The sequence below is a fragment of the Mustela nigripes genome, chromosome 7 (assembly GCF_022355385.1).
Source record: "Mustela nigripes isolate SB6536 chromosome 7, MUSNIG.SB6536, whole genome shotgun sequence".
Taxonomy (NCBI): Eukaryota; Metazoa; Chordata; class Mammalia; order Carnivora; family Mustelidae; genus Mustela; species Mustela nigripes.
This window is the reverse complement of record NC_081563.1, coordinates 91,239,418-91,251,746: the sequence shown is the minus strand read 5'-3', so window position 1 is coordinate 91,251,746 and position 12,329 is coordinate 91,239,418. Positions and strand designations below refer to the sequence as shown.

General features: G+C 42.5%; 1 pseudogene; it reads left to right on the top strand.

The window, feature by feature from the left end:
- Nucleotides 1-5,568: 5,568 nt before the first annotated feature.
- The window catches only part of LOC132022392 (ferritin light chain-like), a 28,132-nt pseudogene continuing 21,371 nt past the window's right edge, over nt 5,569-12,329 (top strand).

The window sequence follows — 12,329 nt, the reverse complement described above, 5'->3', positions numbered from 1 at the left end:
CCCCAATGTCCATAACCCCACCCCCCTTCTCCTAACCCCCCTACCCCAGCAACCCTCAGTTTGTTTTGTGAGATTAAGAGTCCACATTAAATTTTAATTTTAAAAGAAGAAGCCCTCTTCAAGGGGGTGGCATAGGAGTGGACACTGGAGTTAGGAAGAAGAGTCAGTCATACAGAGAAACAGGGAAGAAGCAGAGGGAGGAAATAGTACGACTACCTCCAGTGTGAATTTCTTCAAGCACATGAAGAAAGAGCCAGTCCTGTGTGGCTGAGGCTGTAACTGGGATGGGAGGGAGCTGGGATGGGGCTGAGGGTAGGCAGACACTGATCATACAGGACCTGATGCTGCCAGTGAGACTAGGGTTGATCTGAGTGCAATGGGAGGCCATAAGAGGTGGGAACATAACAAGATAGTTAATCAACAGATTTGTGGTTTCATTAACTCAGTCTTGGCTGCAAAGGGAGGACTGGGAGCAGGGACAGGAATGTGGGTGTTAATTATAGCACCCTCAGGAAAGACCTAATGGCTTGGTTTCTGGGAAGGCAGTGGAGGAACCAGAGGAAGGATTAGCTGCATGAGGAATTCTGAAGGCAGCATTCAAGGAGATGCTTGTGGATTGGGAGAGTGGTAAGAACAATGTGAAAAAATAAAGGCTAACTCCCAGGCTTTTGATATGAAATACTAGATAATCAGTAGTATATCATATTGAGATAAGGAAGTCCATGGCAGGAGTAGGGCCGAGGGCTCTGGTTGGGGGGTGGCGGGAGGGTGAGGTGTCGCAAAGCATAGGTTCTGTTTTGGCCAAGTTTCAAGAAACTGGTCAGACCTCAAGCATGATGCTGAGCAAGGAGCAGAGGCAGGCTGACTCCAGGAATGGGGCCAACATGGTATGAGATCCACCAACATTCTGAGAATGTTCACAACAATGAAGCAGTTAGACCACCTGGAAGTTGAAGGAAGATAGGAGAGCTGAGGAGTGAGCCCCAGGGAGGAGCCATCAGAGGAAAGCAGCAAGAAGAGGCTGGGTAGGGAAGAAGGAATCCAAATTTTCAAGAAGAAAGGGGAGGGAAAACCACTGTGTTCAGGAATTGGGCAACAAGTCTTGGAGTATGGACTGCCGGGGATAATTGGAAGTGGAGACAGTGGGTGATTTGACCTAAGTGGTTTCTGCAGGGTGCGTTTGGGGGAAGAGGTAAAACCTGATTGCATGGTTCTAGGTAGGTTGTGAGGTGAAAAAGTGGACATGGGCAGAACAGACCGTGGTTGAAGAAGTTTTCTTGGAAAACAGAAAAACGGAGTCATGGGAGGTATAGGACTCAGAGAGTTATTTTCAATATGTGTGACGCTCAAGTTTGATAAGAATGATCCAGAATGGAAGGGGAACTGATGATATAAGAGGGAGGGGAACATAGGGGCACAAACCTTGAGGATTTGAGGAGGCCTGGGATTCAGTGAGCATAGCAGGGATGCTTGCAGTGGGGGTGAGGCAAGAGGGTCAAAGGTGAGGCTATCTGGGCAAGCTTAGAGTGTGGGTCAGGATGGTGCACAATGGACATGCAGCTAGAAAGGAGGCAGGCTGCACCAGCCAGGGAAGGGCAGGCATCAGAAAGTGGACGGGGGGGGGGTGTCTCAAATTTATCAGAAAGAGGGTTTCCTCAATTTCCATCCTTTCCTTTCTTCCTGCCTCTTGCCTTTGTTCCACTGGGGATGTGTAATAGATGCACTGCCTGATGTGTGATACAGGATAGACAACAAGAGATGACCTGCTTCCAAAGAGACCACTCACTTTGTAATAAGGAACAGAAGTTAGAAGACCCAGTTCTCAACTGCTCTCTCTTTGTCTGTCATAATAGACTGATGGTCTCATCAAAGCTACCATGATTTGCTGGCCACAGTTCACCAGCACATCCAAAATGACACCTCTCCCCAGCCAAATCCCTACTCTAATTTTGCAGTTATTTTTTCTTACTTCAAATTTAAATCATAGTCATTGTACAATGTTTATAAAATACAAACAAGACAAAAGAAGATCACAAAAATCCTATGTATTCCTATCACCGAGAGATATTCTTACCTATGCATATCTGTGACTGGTCTGGTTTATATCCATCACTTTTTATGCACACAGAGATGTTCTCTTTTTATAAAAATATAACAATACTATATATGTTGGTTCATAACATTTTAAAATATTTCCTATCTCTCAATTCAAATCACTAAGTACTCTTCAACATCATTTTTGATGGACTTGCCACTTAATGGATGCAACATCAAGAACTAGGAGAGGTGCTTGCATAGTAGTGAAGTTCTGGGGTTAGAAGGCACATTGCCTACGTTCTGCTACTTACTGCTGCCATCACTGCTCCAAGCCTCAGTATCTTCATCTGTAAGATGGGGATAATGATGGCACCTACTTCATAAGGTTGTTTGGCAGTTAAAAGGGAGAACTTGAGAACTGTCAGCTAGTAACTATTTCCTCCTTGTTGGACACTTATCTTCTTTCCACTTTTCTGTATACAAAGCTTCACTGAGTAACTGCCATTTTGCTTATTCTAAAATATTTCCCAAAGATGCATTATTAGAAGTGGAAAATTTCCCCACACAAGGAATTGTGCCTTCCAGAAAGTCTTCCAAGTTATGTTACAACCTGTAAGATGAGAAGTGTCTGTGGCCCATACCTGTGAAAAACTGCATGTGTGTGTTTACATTTTTTATAAAGCTTTCCAATCACCACTCCAAAAATACTGTCTCATTGTTATCTTCCTTCTTTCATTAAAGTGAGTATTTTCATCATGGATTGACTGTTTTCATCTACACTATACATTAGCCATTTGAGGCTTTACTCCACTTTTCAGTGTTAATTTATTTTCTTTTTAATATGTGAGCACTCTTATGTACTACAAATATTAACCATTCATAAGATAACCATGTAATTTATTGCCCAAACCAGGGAAACTTTGAAAGTGAAAGGGTTGTGATTGATAATTGGGCAAGACAAAGGGGGCAGAAGTCTCTGGTTACCATCTAACCATCCTCCACTCATTGTAAACCTTTTTCTTATTTTGCCTTTTGCCTTTCAATTTTAAGGGTCTTTTGATAGGCAGAGATTTGAATATTTATAGACTGAAACCTCTTTCTTTAAACCTTCTGCTTTTTATATGTTGTTGTGAAAGTTTTTGCTAAGGCAAGAAATTCAAGACTCTAACCTAGGTGCTCCCAAGGTAGTCTCTAGCCATTCCTGAAGGCCCACTTAGATCCATCTCAGGGTCCTAGAGTTTAGGTCCCACATGAGCAGGCAGGTAGCCTGAAAGAGCATGCCCTGTTTAGAGCCAGGTGGTGCCATGCTGGAAGGAGAGAGCCAGACTCCTAACCAAAATCTCTCAGCATCTCTGTTCGGCAACTCATTAAAGTTTTATAAATACATACATGCGTAAGTACATACACACACACACACACACATACTCTGTCAGGGGTTGGTGGGGAACCAGCAATGCAGAGCACCTGTGCAAACCACATTTGGCCCATGAGCTGCCAGGGAGGAACCACAATACTGCTGCTTCTTTGACACTTCCCCTAACTATCCTAACTTAGCCTCTGCTTTTTTACAGCAATTTTCCATGCTATCCTGAACCACTGAATATATTTCTCCTTTTAGTGATCACAGAAAACTGGGATTATTTTATTACAAACGGAGTCTGGCCATGAGCTTCACACCATGAGACATGGTTGACACCCAGACTATCGACTGTTGGTTCAAAACCTAAAACATGGCTATTATCAGCCTAGTGTTGAAGTCCTGGTGGTAGATAGGGAGCCCACATTTCTAACTAGCCACAGCAGCTCCTTGGGACATGGCTGGCTTGCTTTCACAAATCAGGCAGTGGTGCCAGTGGTATATGAGCAGACCAGAGCTTGTGAGAAGCAAAATCATCTCAGGAATGAAAACCATGGCCATCACATTGGTCCCTTGTTCTGGCCAGCTGAGGATTGCGGCTGTGCCATTCATAAATGGCTGAGTACCCTGATGTGCACCACAGTCTCCTGCACTGGAAGCTTTGGCTCTCCAGAAGTGGGTTGAAGAGAAGTGATGTTCCTTTGTGATGTCATCCAAGCCAAATGTGCCAACAACCAAGAAAAGATCCTCACTATATCACCCAAGCCGATTTCATGAGGTTTTGCAAAATGAACTATTGATTTACTGTCCACTGTCTCAAGCCAGTGTCTCAGAGACAGCAACTAGTGTCTGAGAGCTCATTCTATGGCTAGGAGAGCTCATTCTATGGAGAAATCCCTACCTGGCGGCTCGTAGAATGCTAATCTTTCATGGATTTCATCTCTTGCTCCCAGTGAAAACTCCAGCATGGTCATATTCATTCTCTCTCTCTCTCTCTCTCTCTCTCTCGTAGTTACAGCTTTCCAGAGTCATTCTCAGTACCAAACTCCAATGGCCAATCCAGACTCTGCTTCTATTCTCAATGAGTTTATACTTTTCCTCCAAAGTCCTTTCTCATAATGGCCTTCTGAGCCATGAAAGATAGAGCAGGTACATTGGGAGTGCCAGGGCCATGGGCCCCTGGGTAACCAAGCTGGGAAAAACCAGGTCCTCCTGCTCACAGGCCCCAGCTTGTTCAAGCCTGCCTTCTGTCGAGAACCCTCCCCTCTTCCCAGCACTGACACCACCCTCTCTGTACTGTCTGCTTGGCGTATGTGGCAAAGACTAAGTTACCTATTGTCCCAAATCCTTTGCAGTAATCTGTCACTGACGAGCATCAATATAATAGTGTCCGCTGGTAAAAAGGCATTCCATTTAACTGATGTCAGATGGTGAGATTTCAGAAGCCAGCAGAATTCCCTCTCAATCCCTACACACACCCTTCTGTGCATCTACTCTGTGAACTCATCTGGCAGCTGTCACCTGCTAGCTATCAAGGTACAAGGCAAGAAGCCAGAAAAGTAGTTCAGATCACCGTATCCTTCAAACAGGGCATGGGCCCTGGGGCAAATCCCACTCCATCTCCAAGCCTCAGTTTCCCCATCTATAAAATGGTAGTTTCAAGGCAGGAGGTCTTTGAGATGTTTCTGTGCTCCAGAGTTAAACATTGTGCCAGACCTGCTACTTCAAGTTCTGCTAGTTCAAGACCTGCTACTTCAAGTTAATTAGGCAAAACCACAACATGGAATATGGAGGAAATCATCATCTAGTGAACTTTTCTACTCAATTATCTCAGATGCCCATTTTTTTCACCTGACTGTAAGGATTCATTAGCTGATGTTCTAAAAGCACAAAGTTTGAGGTGGGATAACACATGAAACAGGAAAGCTCGGCTTCTGAGAAAAGATGCTTGAGATCACTATGCTAAAGAAATCAGAAATTCAAGAGAATAACCTGCGCCAGTCCGAGTGCATGTTCTGAAGCTTTCTGGTGCTATTGAGGTCTGGGTGCACCTTTCCTCCCTGCCCCCAGTCCCTCCTCCCAAAGCTGGGGTTTAAACACCAGTGAAGTGAGTGGCTACCCACTCCAGAAAGATCCCTCCCAAAATCCCTTCCTGCCTGCTGGCTGGAGCCAAAATGTCCATTGAGAGCTCAGTCATTCATGCTTCAGGTTCCAGCTCAGTGGGCAGCATCCGTGGCTTTGTTCAAGAGACTGCCACCATCACCATCCTCACCTTAGGAAGAAGGAAAAAGGACATGAACCTCGCCCAAGGAGGTGCAAAGTGGCCTTATCCCTCTGCCAGATCCCAGTAGACAGACCAAGGGTAGGTGACCAGAGAGTTGGGCCTGAGGGGCCACGTGCTTGGGTGTGGGTCCATCCCAGAGAGGACAGGCTGAGGATCCATACAAGCACACCTGCATCACATTTCTAACTAAATTTGTTTTTGGACTTTGTCTGCATATCATATGTCCCGCAGATGCACAGACAGAGGTATTCTTTAGTCCTGATTAATAGCTTTTTAAAAAACCTGCTAACTAACCACCAGATGGTCCTTGTCAATAAAAGTTGTTCTTGCCACTAGCTAAGGTAAAACACTTTGGCTGTTAAATACAGAAGGCAGTTTTATTTCCATAGCACTTCTTGGCTCTAGCAGGCCTGCTGGCCACGCAGGAGCTCTGAGCCAATTTCACCAGAGTTCCTCCCTGACCAGGGCAGAAAAACTCACAGTTCCTTGTTTTCTCCCATGTCAGGTAGGGGTTGGGGGAGGTGAGCTTTGTGAAGCATCATAATAATGCAGAACCCTCATGTACTACTGTGGAATTGCTCAAATTAGTACTCCCACACTATCCCTGCACACACTTTTCACCTTCTAATTTAGTACCAACATTTGAAAATGCAATGAAATAAAATATTTTAAACACTTTTATGATTTTTCTAAATTCCTCACCATCCTTCCACAAATAACAAAGGAATTGCCTTGTGAATTTGCTTTAGACATTCCCTCATAAAAAGAGGGGGTTTTCCTGCCCTGGTTCCTCTTTCCAAAGGAAATGGCCATCTTATCTTCCTTCCATCTTAGGAGTTCTCCAAGGGACAGGAAGTGGAAGAAAACCAGAGAGTAAGACTGGGTGCATCAAGTACAGCAAATGGCACACAAACTGTGACCACTGTTGACAAACTCATCAAGCAATGTCATGACAACTTGGACTTCCCCTTGAACAAGTGGCATCTTTGTGCCTTGGGGGAGAACTACATGGTGCTGAGATGAAGGGAGGTGAGTTCCCATGGGTAATGGCCTTACTCAGAGATGCAATAGGGCTCAACCCCGGCAGCCTGGAGGGGGACCACTCCAGCCTCACCCGCTCCTTATCCTGGTCCTGTTCCAGTCAACACTCATCAACACCCTGAAGGTAGTCAACAGCAAGAGACTCCACCATGGCACAGGGGCCACTGGGCTGGAAGAGACAATATAACACAGGACAGTAAATCAGACAGGCCCTCATAGGCTAGTTTTGGACAATATTTAACCAGATAGGAGCTTCTGACATTTGAACTCAAAGGATCAGTTATCCAGAAATGAGACGGAAGAGCCTTTCTTCCATCCTACTTTTTAGCTCCCCACAAGTTTACTATGAACAAACACTATGACATGGCTATTAGAAATATTAATTAAAAAGCTAGGACTTCAGGGCACCTGGGTGGCTCAGTCAGTTAAGAGTCTGCTTTCACCTCAGGTTGTGATCCCAGATTCCTGGGACTGAGCCCTGCATTTGACTCCCTGCTCAGCGGGGAGCCTGCTTCTCCCCGTGCTTCTACTCTCTATTTCTCACACACACACTCTCTCTTTTTCCGTCAAATAAATAAATAAATAAAATCTTTTTTTAGAAAATAAGCTAGGACCACTTCAGAGGGTATTCAAAGAATTTCTGTGGCTGTGTCCAGTTATTTCCATGTCCCTCCTGACCACCACCTCCACCTCCATGCTCCCGTCACCTCTGAGTCTCTGCTGCTCACACCACCTTCCTGAGCTTCAGACATATTTCCAACAATCTATGGACCCCTCCATCCAAACATCCCATGGAACCCTAAACTGAACACTGTTTTGACACCACCATCTACCTGCCACCCTCACGCCACACCCATCCTGCCTACAGCCCATTTTCTAGGTCTCCCAGTGGCCCCAGCATTAGACACTTGGTCCTTGTCTTACACCCTTCTCTCCCTCTTACACCCATCTCTCCCTCACCTTCTGCCAAAGCCACTTCCCAGAGAGTTTCCTCTGCTGATCTCTACACTGCCCACTTCAGCTCAGACCATCAGCACCTCCTGCCTGGACAACAACAGTTAACTTTCCACCTGATATCTTTTCCTCATTCATCAAAGAACCCAGAATGATACTTTAAAATGAAGTTTTGATTATCATCACATCCTTCTAACACTGTCTATCTCTTATAAAATAAAGCCCAAATCTTGTAGCAAGGCTTCTCAAGTCTTTCTGCCTGTCATTCCTATTCACATGGAGGACATCCTCTACATGCTCCACATTCATCCATAAGAGGCCCTCAGTAGGGGGCACCACCACATTCACAACTGGTGTGAATGTAAACTCTATGACAAGTTCCCTAAGAATCCTGCCCCCCACTCTAAATGCAATGCTCTCTTCTCCACTTGAATATATCTTATTACAGAATTTTCACACTATAAAATGAATTTCTATTTATTTATCAACTTTCTTTTTTTTACATGTTGAAATATTTTTCTCATTTAATCAAATGTTTTTTATTAACATATAATGTTTACCTCAACTTCAGCCATGAGACACCAAGCAATTTTAGGGCATGACCAGGTCTTGTCTTTGTAACATCAGCACCAAGTTCAGAGTCTTTGAATACTTTCTAAAGAAGAAAAGAGATTAATTAATGCTTAAATACATAGACAGATGAACCAATGAGTGGATTGATGGATGGATGGAAGGGTGTTTAGATGAATGGGTAGGTGGATAGATGGGTGGAAGAATGGTTGAAGGTTTGGGTAGAAGAGTGTTTGGATCCATGGATGGGCAAATGGGTTCCACATTCTATCCCTTTGCATATTACATTGTCCTCTCCTGCCCACTCTAAGTTTCTTTTCAGGCATCTTCTCCTGGTGTCATTTATAGCAGCAGGAACTGCCCTTCCAAAGCCAGCTCATGGCTCATCAATGTGCAAGCATATCTGTGAAAGGTTTCTAATAACATTCATGAAGCAGAGAAACTTCAAGAAACAGAAAGCCTGCCTCCTAACGAGCTGTTTCTGGAAGATACAGCACCGACTGCCAGAAGAAGAAGGGTGCTTTTTGGGATGGATAAGTGAGTCGCATATGAATTCCTCAAAGAAGTCCTCAAGCTCAGACAAAAACCATCATATCATCATCTCTTACAGGAAAAAAAAAGATGTGTTGGGGGAAATGGAATAAGAGACTGCCATCCAGAAGAGAAGTGGCAAACAAACTTCCTTGAACTTTTCATAGCCTGTGACTGGCAAGTAACTGCTGACATTTTAAACTATGCTGAATAATAAAGAGGTAGCAGTAACAGCTTGCAAATTCATTACAGTGAGAAATGGGAGGGAATCTTATTGACTTGTAATTAAAATCTTATCCCCTTTTAGAGAATCTAGCAATAGAAACAAAGGCATCCATTACATGTATAGGACTCCAAGATATATGGGCAATCAGTGCATTTTATCTTTTGAGGAACATTCAAAGGACAAGATACTTCAGTCTTGGGAAGATTCCAGTGATCTGAAGACATTCTAGCAGTGTTTAAATGCCAACATTCAGAACACCTTCAAAGAGCTGCATTTGTGTGGGTTGTCATTTTGTGCCATGCTATTTACTTATCTCTCATAATGACTCAAAGGCAAGAGTTACTTGAATTTTGTTTGAAGATTTATTACATCAGCTTCCAAGAGACATTTTTATGTTGAGGCCTTTTGTTTTGTTGTCTGCCCTCTCAGCAAATCAGGTAATAAGACAACAGCAGAACAAATCAAAAGGCAAAATGTTTTCAAAAAGTCATTTTTATATTATAAGTAGAGCTTTTACCTAATTTAATACACACTTCAAGATTTTCGGTGGCCTTTAGCATAATAGTTACTCTAAGAGAGGAAAAAAATTGATATAAATGAAGAGAGAAAGGGAAGGACAAGAAATATTTACTGCCATTAGGGTACTGATAAGTGGCTATTTTACAAATGAGGAAACGAGGTTTAGAGAACTTTTTAATTTTTATTTTTTTTTAAGATTTTTTATTTATTTATTTGATAGACAGAGAGAGATCACAAGTAGGCAGAGAGCAGGCAGAGAGAGAGGGAAGCAGGCTCCCCACTGAGCAGAGAGCCCAATGTGGGGCTCGATCCCAGGACCCTGAGATCATGACCTGAGCCGAAGGCAGAGGCCTAAACCACTGAGCCACCCAGGCGCCCCGAGAACTTTTTAAAACTATCTCAAAAACATGTATGGAGCCACAGAGCAAGAATGCAAGCCTGTACTTGCATGTCAGAGAAGCATGTCAGAGAAGAGTGAAGTTGCAAGAGTATCAGCTGCAAAGTTCCTGAGAGGAGAGGACAAGACTGCAGGGTCTGGCTGAGGTGGAAGGCTATCCACAGGCAGCTGTGGGGAAGGTAAGGGGCACAACCAACACCAGAAAGTACCCAACAACAAGACCAGGGGCTCCACCTCCTCGCAGGTGGAATTGAGGCATCTCTGATGCTAGAGAGAGATCTTAGAACTTTGAAAAATAAAGGAACCTCCCCTAAGAAGACAACATACTCAGTGATTTGGGGCCAGAAGTCACATGTCTCTGTTGTGGGACAATAAAAACTCAAAATCCAGGCAAAAGTAGACCTAAATTTGCATTTTCCAAGTCTCTGACAGAAGCAAACTTGTATCTTTTCTGGAGATATTTTAAACTCAGGTCACAAAGAAATCCCCATAGATAAACTTAAATCTTTAAAGAAAAAATCACTAAATATGTGAGGAAACAAGCCATTCCAATCTAGAGTCAATGAAAACAAAACAATACAGTGCTAGGAGAAAGCAAGGGTAAAGACCCTGAGCTCATTCACCTTCTTTGCCAGACATACCAAGTCTGCAAATACATATAAAGCAGTGTTCTCTGAGTGTACCCTAAAGATTAGTAGTACAGACTTTCTATGGCTATATACATAAATAAAACCCACATCAAGAAGAGTATACATACATATATATGTATGTATGTATGTATGTATGTATGTATAAAAAATGGAAATAACCAATTTACCTGGTAAGCAGTTCAAAGTGTCATAAAGATGCTCACCAAACTTGGGAGAAGAGTGGTTGAAATCAGTTGAAAACTTCAACAAAAGAATAGGAAACATAAAAAAAAAAGAAGAACTCAGAGCTAAAGAGCACAATAACTGAAATAAGAAATATACCAGGGCGCCTGGGTGGCTCAGTGGTTAAGCCGCTGCCTTCGGCTCAGGTCATGATCTCAGGGTCCTGGGATGGAGTCCCGCATCGGGCTCTCTGCTCAGCAGGGAGCCTGCTTCCTCCTCTCTCTCTCTCTCTCTGCCTGCCTCTCTGCCTACTTGTGATTTCTCTCTGTCAAATAAATAAATAAAATCTTTAAAGAAAAGAAATATACCAAAGGGAATCAACAGCAGTTTAGATGATAAAGAAAAACTGATCAGCAATCTGGAAGACAGTAATGGAAATCATCCATGCCTAACAGTAAAAATAGAAGAGTTTTTTTTTTAAATATATATAGGTCAAGCGACCTCTGGGACATCAATTATCCTAAATTTGCATTTAGGGATCCCAGAAGAAGAGAGAAAGGCACAGAAAATGTATTTGAAGAAATAAGCTGCAGCTGAAAACTACCCTAAGCTGGGAAAGGAAACAGACATCTGGGCCTAAGAAGCACAGAGAGCCCCAAACAAAATGAATCCAAAGAGTTTCACACCAAGAACATAATAATTAAAATGTCAAAAGTTAAAAATAATATCATATTAAAATTAGCAAGAGAAAAGCCACTAGTTACATAAGAGAATACCCATAAGACTATGAGTTGATTTTTCAGCAGAAACTTTACACGTCAGAAAGAGTACCATGATATATTCAAAATGCTGAAAAGAAAAAACCTACAGTCAAAAACACCCTACCCAGAAAAGCTATCATTCAGAAATGAAGGAAAGATAAGGAGTTTCCCAGACAAATAAAAGTTAAAGAAGTTCATCACCACTAAAGTTAACCTTAGGCCAGTTCAGTGGCAATGAACTTGCAAGACTTTTTAAGAGGTTCTACAAAACTTTGTAAGTTCACCACCACTAAAAAAGAAGTTTGTTTGTTTGTTTGTTTTTTAGATTTTTATTTATTTATTTGACAGAGAGAAAGAGAGAAAGTGAGAGAGGGAACACAAGCAGGGGAAGTGGGAGAGGGAGAAGCAGGCTTCCCACTGAGCAGGAAGCTTGATGCAGGGCTCTTTCCCAGGACCTGGGACCATGACCTGAGCTGGAGGCAGATACTTAACAACTGAGCCACCCAGGCACCCCAAAAGAAGTATGCTTCTTAAAGCAAAAAAAGAAAAAATCATAACTTGAAGTAGGAACTCTTCATAGCTAGAATTAAGAAAATTATGAAAAAAGATTTTAGATAAAAACATACACATAGGAAAAGTCATTTGTAAAACTAGTAAGAAGACTGAAAAATAAAAATACTAAAATCAATTGTATTTATAGAAATTATTTAAGAGATACACAAAATAAAAAAGATGTAAAATATAACATCAAATACATAAAACATGTGTAAGGGAAATAAAAATGTATTTTTAAAATGTGTTTCAACTGAAGCAACCATCAAATTAAAGGACTACTATATA